Here is a 13,659-nt window from a genome sequence, read left to right on the forward strand (position 1 = left end):
AACAAACACATGGATAAGACAGAAAACCAAAGTCACCGATGTGGTACAAAAATCACTAAAATTGAAATGGGGATACGCTTGACATGTAGCTAGGAGCGATCTAAACAAACGGCACAGAACAATTCTAACCTGGAGACCCTACCAACACCAAAGACCCAGAGGTAGAGTTGCACAAGTTTGACTTGAATGTTTGAACTTGACTTGAGTTTGACTTAATTTAAAGTCAAACTCAAGTCAATCCTTCTGACAAATATTTCAAGTCAAGTCAAACTGGTCAATCGTACAGGTTTGAAAATTCAAACTGTTTGTCAAACTAGTTTGAAAGAGTTTGAAAAATAATTTATTTAGTAGATATACTTTTTTGTCGAGATTGACATGTTAGTTGCCAAATAAGATAAGAAAATTAATAATACAATGAGTGCCACATAAAAGTAACTTAATACAGGAAGCGATTATAATCAAAATAGGGTCGTAAATTTAAATTTCTTGAAAATGATTCCTGAATGCTTAGAACTGCTTGCTGGCAAGTTTCGTTTTATCCATATAACTTTTTTATATTTGAGTGTTATTTACTAGATTAAAACAAAGAATTCGTTGGATAGTTTTTTTATCATACAAAGTGTAATTTAATCTACTTTGGGAGCGTTCAAATATTACGTAACGCAAGTTGTGGGAGGGGGTTATGTAAAACGTTACGGCGCGTTACACGGGGAGGGGGTAGGATGGTTCGAACAGCGCATTACGTAACATTGTTTTTTTTACTTAAATAAAAAAAAACTACCGAATTACAATCTTCCACCTTTTCAACTTTCGTTTATATTTTACATAGAACCCCTGGATTGTATTATATTGCCCCCTCACGCTCCGCTCATGATAGCACAAAATAGTATTCAAGTGAAAAAATCTTAAAATTTGTATTTAGCAGATCAAGCACAGTAACATGTGTCTCAATGGACAGCTCAAAATAAAAGGATTTGGAATTTTTATGATTTTCTTTTATTAAAAAAGGCATTTATTTATCTTAGGGCCAGTTCGAAAAAACATCTGGTACCAAGCTGCTAGTTCACTCGAAAATACAATACAAAAGTATTGCTGTATATTCGTTGGTATTTCTTTAAAATTCAAAACTAACCATTGGGTTATTAGACCTGTATCCTGCGTACCAAAAAAAAGTTGATTAATAGCAAGCTGAAAATTTGTTAATAGTTTAACGGCGTCTAGTCGGACAAACTTAGATGTACGGGAACACTGGAACGGTGGAAGTTTTAATTGTGGAACAGTTTAAAAATTTGGAACGTCAGATTACTAAAACGTCCCATGTATTTTGTCGGACATAACATCCAATTAATTTGTTACCCTTTCATTAAACTCTCATGCAAAAATCAGACTGCTATTACTAACCAACATGATTCCTGTCATTTGACATGTTCTTCATGTTCCACTCATTAAAATGACCAGTTGGTGATAAACACCAGTCTGATTTTTGCATGAGAGTTTAATGAAATGGTAATAAATCAATTGGAAGTTCTGTCCGACCAAATACATGGAACGTTTACGTAGTCTGACGTTCCAAATTTTTAACCTGTTCCACAATTAAAACTTCTCCTGTTCCAGTGTTCCCATACATCAAAGTTTGTCTGACTAGACACCGTTAAGCTATTAACAAATTTTCAGCTTGCTATTAATCAACTTTTTTTGGTACGCGGGATCCAGGTCTATATGGTTTTATATCTACAATTTAAATTTATTTCGGATACAGGCTGCAAATGTTGGTTTAAATTTTTAAAAAAGTAATGTATAAATATGCATTAATAGTATGGTATAACTAGACCCAAACTCAGACATCCAAAGTGAAAGTTATCCTCCAACACCAAATTGTTCTATATGGTCCACATAATGTTAAGAAAAAAGTCACACCATTTTGAGCGTCCGGTTTGGGGGGGGGAGAGGGGGAAGAAATCGGTAAATTCGGAGTTTTTACGTTTTTCGTCAATATTTCTAAGACCATGCGGTTTCTAAACGATTCTACATGAAATTTAAAACAAAAAAGGTCCTATACATATTTGTTATAAAATCAACGGTTCCAGAGTTACGGAGGGTGAAAAGTGGAAGTTTTCGATACTTTTTATATTTTTTGGATAATTTGTAATATTATTTCTGATGAAAGAAATTATCTTTAACAGGATTGTGTTTTATAAATAAAATTTGCTATTTCAGTGGCATGTTAGTGATAAGCCCTTGAATAAACTTCAACCTCGCCACCCAATACCATCATCAATTGCCCAAAAAATATAAAAAATATCTGAAACCACATTTCACTCTCCGTAACTCTGGAAGCGTTGGTTTTATAACAATTATATATAGGACCTTTTTTGTTTTAAATTTTATATAGAACAATTTTTAACATTATTTACGCTAAAGTATAGTGTTAGAAATATTGACGAAAAACGTAAAAAAACTACTAATTTACCGATTTCTCCCCTCCAAACCGGACGCTCAAAATGGTTTAACTTTTTACTGAACAATATGTGGACCATATAGAAAAATTTGGTGTTGGAGGAAGACTCTTACTTTTGATGTTTGGGTTAGGCCTTTTTTTGATTATGCATTGGGCCTTTTTTATTTCAAATTGAATGTAGAACATTTTTGTATAAAAGGTTGTTCATGCTAAACCGCATAGTTTTAAAAATATTGACGAAAAACGTAAAAAACTACGAGTTTACCGATTTCTCCCCCCTCTCCCCTTCAAACCCGACGCTCAAAATAGTGTGACTTTTTTCTGAACATTATGTGGACCATATAGAACAATTTAGTGTTCGTGTTGGATGATAACTTTCACTTTGGATGTCTGGTTTATGCCATTATTTGGATCAATTGTATCATACTATAAGACGCTATAAGCTTTCTTAAGGTGATACAGTAGCGATCAACAGGTAGCAAAAACGCGTTCCAAGATTGCATATGTAATTTTGAATATTTTTCGAGATATTTGGCACACGTATTCGTAATATAATAAAGAATGGCGGTACAGAGCCCAATTTAAAAAATATATTAATATTTGGAAACTACTCTGTAATTAAGTACAATATTAAAAAAACGAGCCTGTACCGCCATTAAGAAGACCAAAAAAATACAATTTCTGCAAATAAACTTTTTTATCCTATGCCTAGATTTTGTGTCATTTTGGAACTACTAATGAAATAAAAAATTTTAGTAGTTCCAAAATGACACAAAATCTAGGCATCGGATAAAAAAGGTTATTTGAAGAAAGTGTATTTTTTTGTTCTTCTTAATGGCGGTACAGGCTCGTTTTTTTAATATTGTACTTAATTACAGAGTAGTTTCCACATATTAATATATTTTTCAAATTGGGCTCTGTACCACCATTCTTTATTATATTACGAATACGTGTGCCAAATATCTCGAAAAAATATTCAAAATTACAGCCGTAATCTTGGAACGCGTTTTCGCTACCTGTTGATCGCTACTGTTTCCTCTTAATAATTATTATCCTAACTGGCGCGTTTATTGGGTTTTATTTATCTGTCTGCGGTTTAAATATCATATCAGCCAATACATTTCTATGTTCATTGAAATTTGTCAAAAAAATTTTTTTGGACCTTGTTGGGAGGGAGATCTCCCCTACCCCTCCCCCACCCGTTACTCCCCCCTCCCCCGTTGATCCGCCACTGAACAAATAAACACGTTGCGTAATATTCAAACTTTTCAAACTGTTTGAAGATGTTTGAATTCAAGTCAAACCTAAAGATATCGAAATCAAGTCAAGTCAAACTTTTTTATACAAAAAGTTTGATTTTCAAGTCAAGTCAAGTTTGTTGAGTAAAATCAAACTAGTTTGACTTGATGCATCTCTACCCAGAGGCAGACCTCCTATGAGATGGACAGATGATCTGAAACGTACTGCCGGGAAAAATTGGCTACAAGTAGCGTACAACAAAAAACAATGGAACGGAAGACTTAAAGAGGCTTATGTTCAGATGTGGACGTAAATGGCTAGACGAACAAGAAGAAGAAGAACTTTAATGGCCCTCAAAGAGATGAATTGACAGAAGAGTGGACAAAGCTCCAAAATGCTGAATTGGTGACTGTATGGTACTGAAAACATCGTCAGACATATTAAAACTAACCACCGAATGAGATGGGAAGGGCATGTAATAAGATCACAAGAAGAGAAAGTGTTAAAGATAGTGTTTTTTGAGAGACCAGACGGTAGAGGATCAGTAGACCGTCCCAGAAAAAGATGGAAGGATGATGTTGAAGCCGATTTATGGCACAACAATGGGAAATGGAAGTAGAAGATCGTAGAAAATGGAGGGCTATAGTGGATGCGGCGAAGACTCGCCCCCCAGTTGTAAAGCCAGTCAAGAAGAAGAAGAATCGGAAGAGTAACTTTAATAATATCCAACTTCTAATTGGAGAAGAAACTCAAGAACAAGAAAAATGACAGATTGTTGAGTTCATTTAATGCTAGGAATACAAAAAAAAAATAAACTAATTGTTTTTCCTTGTTTTACTTTTTCTTTAAGACCGTATGCCAGTGTTTTTCTATCGGGGGGGTCATCGACTGAAAGAAAAAATTGAGGTTCTTAAAACACAATTTTAGTGGGAAGGATGTGCTTGTTTGTTTTTCAAAAGTTTATCAAATTGTGGTACTATTTTTGAAAGGTTACGAATCAAATCATTTTCTAATTGCAGTCTATTTCTCTTTTTAGTTTTAATGTCTACAATTAAAGAAAATGTCAGTTCACACAAGTATGAAGTGGCGAATTTTACTAATAATTTAAGAGCTTCCCTTGCCACCTCTGTTCATTGGTGTTTTATTTTTATCCAAAATACGTCGACACTTTGCGAATAAAATTCCATTTTAAGCCTGCCATCAGCAGCTAAATCTAGAAGACATTCTTTCATTTTTTTTGTTGACATCAGTCAGATCTATTGATGTGTCCAACAAAGGGTTTAGAATCCATCTACGCCTGTTTTCAGATTCAGAGTGCAACTCTGGAAAGTATGTCAAAAGTTGTCCTTGTAAATTATGCAAGCTCTGTATAAAGCAAAGATTGTGAGCCGATACTTCAAAACTTTGGTCTGTTGCATTATCTTCCATCTATCTTCTGAACACATGGAAAATACTCAAACATTGTGTTTAGCAGAGAGGTTGACTACAAGCGAAGTTTTGTGTGAAATGCTTTTACTTTATTTTTAGCTGTTAAAATATCCTTTTCTCTTCCTTGAAGGTTTTTATTCCACCTTGAATTGTTAAGGTGGCTAAAAAGATCTGCCAAAATGCTAATTTCAAGAGCCAATAAGGTCAGAAAAACCGTAAGCATATTTAGATTTTGCATCTTGTAAGAACATTAACAATTCAGCTCTCAGTTCCAGAACTCTTATCAACACTTTCTTTTGGATAGCAAACTGACCTCTGTGTGATAAAGGAGATTTTGATGAAGCGAGTCCATATCTTCACACACGATTCTGAATAGCCGGGTTTGCAAAGCTTTACTGATAGAATTTACAATTTTTAATACCTCCTTGAGCACGTTATTTATATCAGAAGGTACTACCTTAGAGCCTGTCGATGAAGAAAACAGTGTCCAGAATATGTTTGGCATTATCGATTTTATTTTGCAATGAGTCCGCTATTTTTGCCATTCAAAGTTTTAATGCCATCGCTACAAATAGCGGTATATTTTTCCCAATCAATATTGTAGTTGCAAGTGCTTTCTAAAAACATATCGTACAAACACTGGCCAGTAGTGTTTGCAGGAGGTGCTTTGTAAAATAAGATTTCTTCCGTGATACTGTCATCTGCTTCAAAGCGCACAAATACTGCAAACTGTGCACAGTCGGAAACAACTGTAGATTCGTCAAACTGCAAATCAAAATGTTGGCTGTTCTTTAATTTTTGGCCCGCATGAATAAAAGATAAATGTACCAAAATAGGAAAAAATTATTACCTAACGTATGTAGTTTTTAATTAAATTATTTCTTTGGCTTTCTATGACCCCAGGGGGTCGCCAGAATATTTAAACCTGTAAAGGAGTCACAAAATAAAAAAGATTGAAAAACACTGCGGTATGCTACTGACCAGTGATAACAAATTTAACATTTAACTGAAAAACGAGCATACCTGACGAGATGAGTGAATAATATTTACATTAGTAATGAAAATTAACAAAGAAAAAGGTGTAAATTAATAAAAAAAACAATAACAGTAATACACTCATGGACAAAATATCAAATATTTTTTTAAATAAATTCTGGCCAATCAAGTCGTTTATTGTGAAGAAGAGTGTATTGTAACAATATAGGTTTTTATGCGGAGAAAATTGCGAAAAAATAATACTTAATGTTAGATAAATAGAGTGATAAATAAGTGTTTTTAACTATAAGTGCATGATCAGTAACGATTATTGTCCCAACTAGCTCTTTTTACAGAAACTGTTTAAAATGGTAAAAAATTAATGAAACATATTTCGAAATAATAATTATGACATACCTTAATATAGCTATACTAACTTAATAAAATATGAAAACATATTAATATGCTAATTAAAGTAAACTAAAAAAAAATTAAAATTAGGGAACACCCGAATTTGAACAGGGGATCTCTTCATCTGCAGTGGAATACTCTTCTACTGAGCTATATACGCTGTTGACTAACGTACTTTTCAACTGGATCTAAATGCCATTGCATTATTTTAATTTAAAACTGCTTAAAATTCAAAATAAAACTCAATGCATCCGTGTAAAGCTATTGAATATTGCGTTGTTATCGAGTTCTGAGCTATTCTGTAATTTTCAGATGTCTGGCTAGCCAGGAAGTATGTTTAAAATCCAGATTTTTGGACACAGTGACAAAGAGATAGGCTAAGAACAAGTGAAGTATATAAAAACATTTTAATAAGTATATGAGTAATATCAGTAATCTAAAATTATTTTGAAATAATAGTGACTACAAAAAAATTGAAAATTCTAAAATATTTAATATTTTTGATAATGAGTGTATACTTGCTTTGCTGCTTGTACAACTTGCTTTTCATTATCCAGAGCACAGCAAGTGAGTGACCTCAACAAAAATGACGCCAAGATGAATGCTCTTGACCTTTAATGCAATTCGTAGTGTGCGGAAATAATTTTAGCTTGAAACAAAATAACCCATTAACAAAATGCACCAGAAAGAACTGGTATCGACGATTTTGGTTCGTTGTAATAAAAATAAAAACAGTTATTCATTGTTTAAAAAATGGTTTACTGTATACCGTGTGCAAATATTAAATTGTGTGACATTTTTTCATTTTAATTAATTAATTAATTAAGGCGATTGATATGCTGATAGGTTATACATGTTAAACTGTAAGAGTATTGAGTTAGTAGATGCACTTAAATACAAAATACAAATTAAGTTAAAAAAATTAACAAAGCCAACTAAGCCCATCTAGTAAGATGTATCTAGACCAGAGATATGTTAAGGATAGACCGGGCTAGTCATATGCCACTCAATGTATCGAGGTGTAACGCCGACATAGGATTGAGTGGTCTAGCCATCTTTGTCTGTCACATGCGCGGATCGCTTGGTTAAAAAAGATAGATAGACCACCGATCGACTGTTTCCATGCTGTTTCCACGTTACGTTTTTTTGGCGAGTATGCATTGTCTTACGCTTAATATGTCAATGATCTAGACCCCCTTACTTGATGGTCTCCAATACACGGTGTACGCAGCTTACGACGTGTATTAGATACCACAGGCTAAGTCGGTTGTCCCTACAATTCACTCCGTAATTTGAATTTGTTTTAGAATTACTCTTTTTTAACTATTTTCTGTTGTTAGATAGTTTTTGTCTTTCAAAATTTATTAAAAGTAACGAAAAGTAAAAATTTTTCCTACGGCGTGACGTTGTACAAAGCCTACAGTCTCTATTGGAGACCACAGCCTTAGAAACCCGAAACCCTCAAACGCGTGAACGCATATCACAGCAGATAAATAACAGTAAAATGCACAGAATAGCGAATATACCAAATGAAAACATAACCATCAACGAATGTTGGTACGATATACAAAATTCAATTTTAGAGGACGTAAAGAAGTCTTTAAAAATACTTACAATATTGGCAAAATTGAATGGATGACACAAGAAATTCTAGACCTGATGGAAGTTAGACAAAAAATACAAAAATTGAAATATAATCAACTACCGTGAAATCAACAAAGTCATAAGAAGAAAAATTAAACAAGACAAAGAATCCTGTCTCGAGAATTCAAATAAAGAAATATAAGACTTCCAAAAAAAAAACTAAGAAAATGTGTTCTTAGAATAAAAGCAATAATAATTGTTAACATGTGTTTTATTAAAAAAATGATTATCCCTTGAATTTTTAAATAAGGAATTTTTAAGAACGGATCGAATGGGACAGAACATTAAACAGAACGAGTTCCTATAATATTTACAAGAAATAATGAGGAAATAAGAATACCTACCATACATGACAGGATTATCAGAAAAACTGAAAAAGATAGAAAATAATTGCAACCTTTCAAGACATCCAAAACAACAAATACATTGAGATCCATTTTTTTTAAACTAAACCTAATCATAAACAAGATAGAACAAAGAATTATATTTATAAAATACCTTGTGAATGCAACATTTTTATTTATCTGAAACATCATATGTTATATACGTGAACATACGTGAACATCACTTTTATATCAAAAATAGAAAATTTGATAGATCCCAAATATATAAACACGCATTGGAAAATGAAAATATAGTTCAATGGAAAAAATTCAAGTATAGTTCTAAAAGAAACAGATGGTAAAAGAGAAAATCAAAGGAGTGGCCCTAATTATTTTAAATGCGTCCAATTGCGCCGCAAATTCCTCGGTAAAATGCAGTAGGATCTGGTTTCCAATATAGTTCAGAGAAATAAGGAAAAAAATATTCTGTTGGTGACAGGTGACACAACCCCCTCCAGGCCGAAACCAAATTTTTTGAATAGTATGGACATCTTTAATAATAACCTATATATTTCCTGCAGCCGATTTTGATGATATACATAGTTGTAAACAAATGAATATCAAAAAACGGTAAATTTTCGCTTTTTTCGTCTATTACCAAAAAGTTAAACATTTTAAACAAATTTGAGAGTAAGAAACTTATAAATTGTATAAAAAACTTCAATATGGTTATTGGTTGCTTAGAAAATTGCAAAATAAATCATTAATTTTTAGTTTCTATAAATATTCATAACTTCTGTAAAAATTAACTTAGAACCTTCTTATTACACGGAATGCTGAGACTTCTGGTGCTTAAATCTTATCCTAATAGTTTAAAAGTTATTTAATTTGTTTATGCCAAATTAATTTTTTTTTGTAACACTATAAGTCAGAAAATGATGAAGTTATAGTAATACTTTATATGGTTTATGAAAGAAGAAGATTTACACTATTAATTTAATTAAAAAAAATGACAAAAAATAATTCTAAATATTGCAGAATTATTTTGCAGAAACATGTGAATTAAAAAAAGACGGGGATACCTTCATCCCTAATTGTCTTAGGACAATTGTTTTTCTGACAAAATGTTTATAAAAATTTAGTCTTTCTAAATAAGAAAAAAATAATTTTTCTACGGGTAACGGTTAAAAAGTTATTCCAATTGTTTATAAGTAAGCAGAAAATCGACATGTTTTTGCAAAATAATTTTACACTGTTTAAAATTACTTTTTGTCATTTTTTTAAATTAAATTAATAGTATAAATGTTCTTCTTTTATAAACTGTCCGAAGTATTACTGTAACCTCATAATTTTTTGACATATAGTGTTGCAAAAAAATGAGTTTGGGATAAACAAATTAAATAACTTGTAAACAATTTGACCAATTGCTTTAAAATTTAAAATATAATTTAAGTACAAGAAGTCTCAGCATTCCGTGTAATAAGAAGGTTCTAACTTAATTTTTACATAAGTTATGAACATTTATAAAATCTCAAAACTTATGATTTATTTTGCAATTTTCTAAGCAGCAAATAAGGATAGACATTCTCAAAGACATTCCCATTAAAAATAGTTGATTCTCAAATTTGTTTAGAATGCTTCATTTTTTAGTAATAGACGAAAAAAGCGAAAATTTACGGTTCTTTGAACTTCACTTGTTTATAACTATGTATATCATCAAAATCGGCTGCAGAAAACATGTAGGGTTAAGGATCCTATTATGAGACCCGGGCCCTGATTCTAAATCAAATTTCGACCAAAAACAAGTCGCTTTCAATATGGCGACTGTCGAAATTATTTGACACGGAGATGAATGAATGGCCAAAAGCGAGGTTAGGTTTAGTTTAGATGTGTTTTGTTTATTTCTTGCAAGGAAAACTAAATCAAAAGGTATTATAATATAACTGGGTTTAATTGAAATTTGCTTGTTTTGAGGAATTAGATAGAATAGTATTAAATTAGAAATATAATAATTGAGAATGTCCACAACATGAATCATCAACTCAATGAAAGATGTGAGGTAATAATCTGGGAAAATTAGTAAAAAACAAGGAAAATTAATTACCAGCTATTTTATTACTGGACATGCTGAAATCAAATCTTAAGATTTCCTATATTAGTAATATAGCTGTGCAAAGTCCACAGAAAGTGTGCTATTTTGTTTATAAACAAATTAGCGCTCCGAAATCTTTTTTTTTATTATTGCTCTATAACTCCGAAAATTTTAACTTTAAACCAAAACACTCACATAAAAATTGACAGTAATTTAATTCTGCACATTGATAATTTATTCCAATTTCCTTCGACGGAAATTTTCTTCGGAAAATTCGGGTTTTCCAAACAAAATCTTTAATTTTCAACTAAAATTTGAGGGAAGTAATTATTTATCAATAATTAAATAATTTGGTGACAGTGACATAAATCTTTTTTGTTATGAGTGTCTTGAAGATATGAAAATTTGTATGTACAAAGAGGACCGGAATTAAAAGGTATCTAATGGTTCAAAGATTAAAATCCTGTTGTTTATAACTCTGTCGCAAATGCCGGTCAAATTTGACCGGTTATACCTGGAATCACTCCTCGCAATTCAATTTGTTTTTCTTCGAAAAGGACACAAGCCGTGCTCTTTTCAACAGCGTTAACTTAATTTAATTTAATCTAATATTTTCTGAGGGGTTCTATTTGTTTATAAGCCAAAAAATTGTTTCTTTATAACATTCCTGAGACCGCTCAAATGGTCCAATTTCAATCCTGTAAGGTACGTTGAATAGGTATAGTGCTTTTTTATATGAAAATCATAGTTATTCTGGTGTATCATAATCTTTCTGGTTATTATTTCGACCTAAATTTTTTAATTAACATTTTAATTATTGCTAAACTATTGGTTAGATTGTCGCCGGTCTCCTGATATACAGAGAGGGGCTAAATTATGGAATAAATTCATTTTCTCTAAAATGGACGATTTTAGAGAAAAATCCCGAAACAGGTCGTTTTTTATTTTTAAATTAAATTTCTTGGCATATATTTCAAACTAGTGACGTCATCCATCCGAGCGTGATGACGTAATTATTTTTTTAAATAGGAATATGGGTTCGTGTTGTAGCTCATTTACAAAGGCGTTCAATTCTCTATTCAGTATTATAAACATTAATATAAATATTTATACAGGGAGGCCAAAAAAAATTTTGAATTAAATTAATTGACGCAAGAAGAAGAATGCATGTAATTTATTTAACTCAAAATACATTCTATTGCTGTCAGAAAATAAAAAAAAATGTTTATTTTGCAAATAAACATTGCTTTTAGCTTAAATTAAAAGTTCAAACTGCCAATAGGTAGGAGGGAGGCTGTTTGTGATTTAATTTAAGCGAAAAGAAATGTTTATTTGTGAAATAAACCTTTTTTTCTATTTTCTGACAGCAGTACAATGTATTTTGAGTTAAATAAATTACATACATTCTTCTTTTTGCGCCAATTAATTTAATTCAAAATTTTTTTTTGGCAACCCTGTATAAATACCTAATGATATTAATGTTTATATTACTGAATAGAGAATTAAACGCCCTTTCAAATGACCTACCACACGACCCCTATTCCCATTAACAAAATTATCGATTACGTCATCACGCTCAGATGGATGACGTCACTAGTATGAAATATATGCCAAAAAATTCTAATTTAAAAATAAAAATCGACCTCTTTCGGGATTTTGCTCCAAAATCGTCCGTTTTAAAGAAATGAATTTATTCCATAATTTAGCCCCTCTGTATAATCTACTATAATAAATCTTTCATGTCTTCAATTATTTAATTATTGATAAATAATTAGGTACTTCCCTAAAATTTTAATTGAAAATGGCAGATTTTTTGGGAAAACTCGGATTTTCTGAGTAAAATTTTTGTTGAAGGAAATCGGAAAAAAAATAACTTTGTGCAGAACTAAATTACGGTGAATTTTTATTTGAGTGTTTTTGGCTCAAAGGAAAAATTATAGGAGTTACAGACCACTAATTGAAAAAAAAAAAGAAGATTTAGGAGTGCTAATTTGTTTATAAATAAAATAACACACTTTCTTCGGACTTGTCATACCCCATATTACTAATATATGCAATCTTAAGATTCGATTTTAGCAATAAAATAGCTGGTAAATAATTTTTCCCAAAAATGGTATTTTTTCGATAATTTTCCCAGACTATCAACAAAATCCAAGAAACCGAAGCGCCAACCCAAATTCTGAGCAGTCTCAACATGATAAGGTTAATATCCCCAGTTGCTGTCATGGCGGTGTCGAAATGAAATTGCGACTGTCGAAATGAATTAGAATCAGGCCCCCGTTCCTAATATGAGACCCCTGTCTTTAGAGTCTTGTAAGTGCTGCAGCCTGGTGACTGGGGTAAAAACTTAGCTATGGTAGTGTTTCTGTAGGCTGTGAACAAATCGAGGGTCTGTGATTTAGTATTACCAGTCGGTGAAGTTTTTAAGTTTTTTGCGAGTCAAAAGTTTTTTAATCGGTGTAGCTCAAACTGAACTTTTATTTTTAAGGTGAGAGAGAAAAAATCACCTTAGTAATTACTTGATAGCTACTTAAATTGGTTACAGAAACACGCAATTATAGTGGCGTAAAAACCAATCCTAAACTTAAAATATGGACTAAAAAGTTCACACGTGGTTGCTCCTAATATGAGAACCTCAAGTGTGCCTAATATGAGATAGGGTACTGTAATGTTTTGAGTATAGCATCATGTATTTTTACTTTTTTATTGGGAAATAAGCCACAATTTAAGTTAAAAAGCAAATTTATTGACGTTTATACTTCCAATTTCTAGTTTTAACTTAAATTGTGGCTTATTTTCCAATAAAATAGTAAATTGCATAATATACCACAAACAAACAGCTTCAGAACAATAGAATCATGTCTACAGCATGTAATACAGTTTATATCCAGAACAATGTGTTAAAATAATTTGTATCACCTTATTAACATGTATAACGTGGTGTCTCATAGTAGGATACCACATGGTCTCATATTAAGACACCTTTTTTTAAATTGGGAATTTTGACATTTTGAATAAATTAATTTATTGTTAAAAAAATGTTAGTTTAAAATTAATTTTGAACCTGTTGCAATATAATAGCATAATTA

The 13,659-nt window shown here is 31.6% G+C and overlaps 2 protein-coding genes across 11 annotated transcripts in view; both read right to left on the reverse strand.

Moving 5' to 3' along the window:
- Positions 1-13,659, reverse strand: part of LOC114330391 (ABC transporter G family member 23) — a 436,441-nt gene that overhangs the window by 293,818 nt on the left and 128,964 nt on the right. The gene's annotated exons all lie outside the window — the stretch shown is intronic.
- The window catches only part of LOC126880132 (ABC transporter G family member 23-like), a 384,411-nt gene that overhangs the window by 86,309 nt on the left and 284,443 nt on the right, over positions 1-13,659 (reverse strand). The window lies entirely within an intron of this gene.

The sequence above is a fragment of the Diabrotica virgifera genome, chromosome 2 (assembly GCF_917563875.1).
Source record: "Diabrotica virgifera virgifera chromosome 2, PGI_DIABVI_V3a".
NCBI classification, from domain to species: Eukaryota; Metazoa; Arthropoda; class Insecta; order Coleoptera; family Chrysomelidae; genus Diabrotica; species Diabrotica virgifera.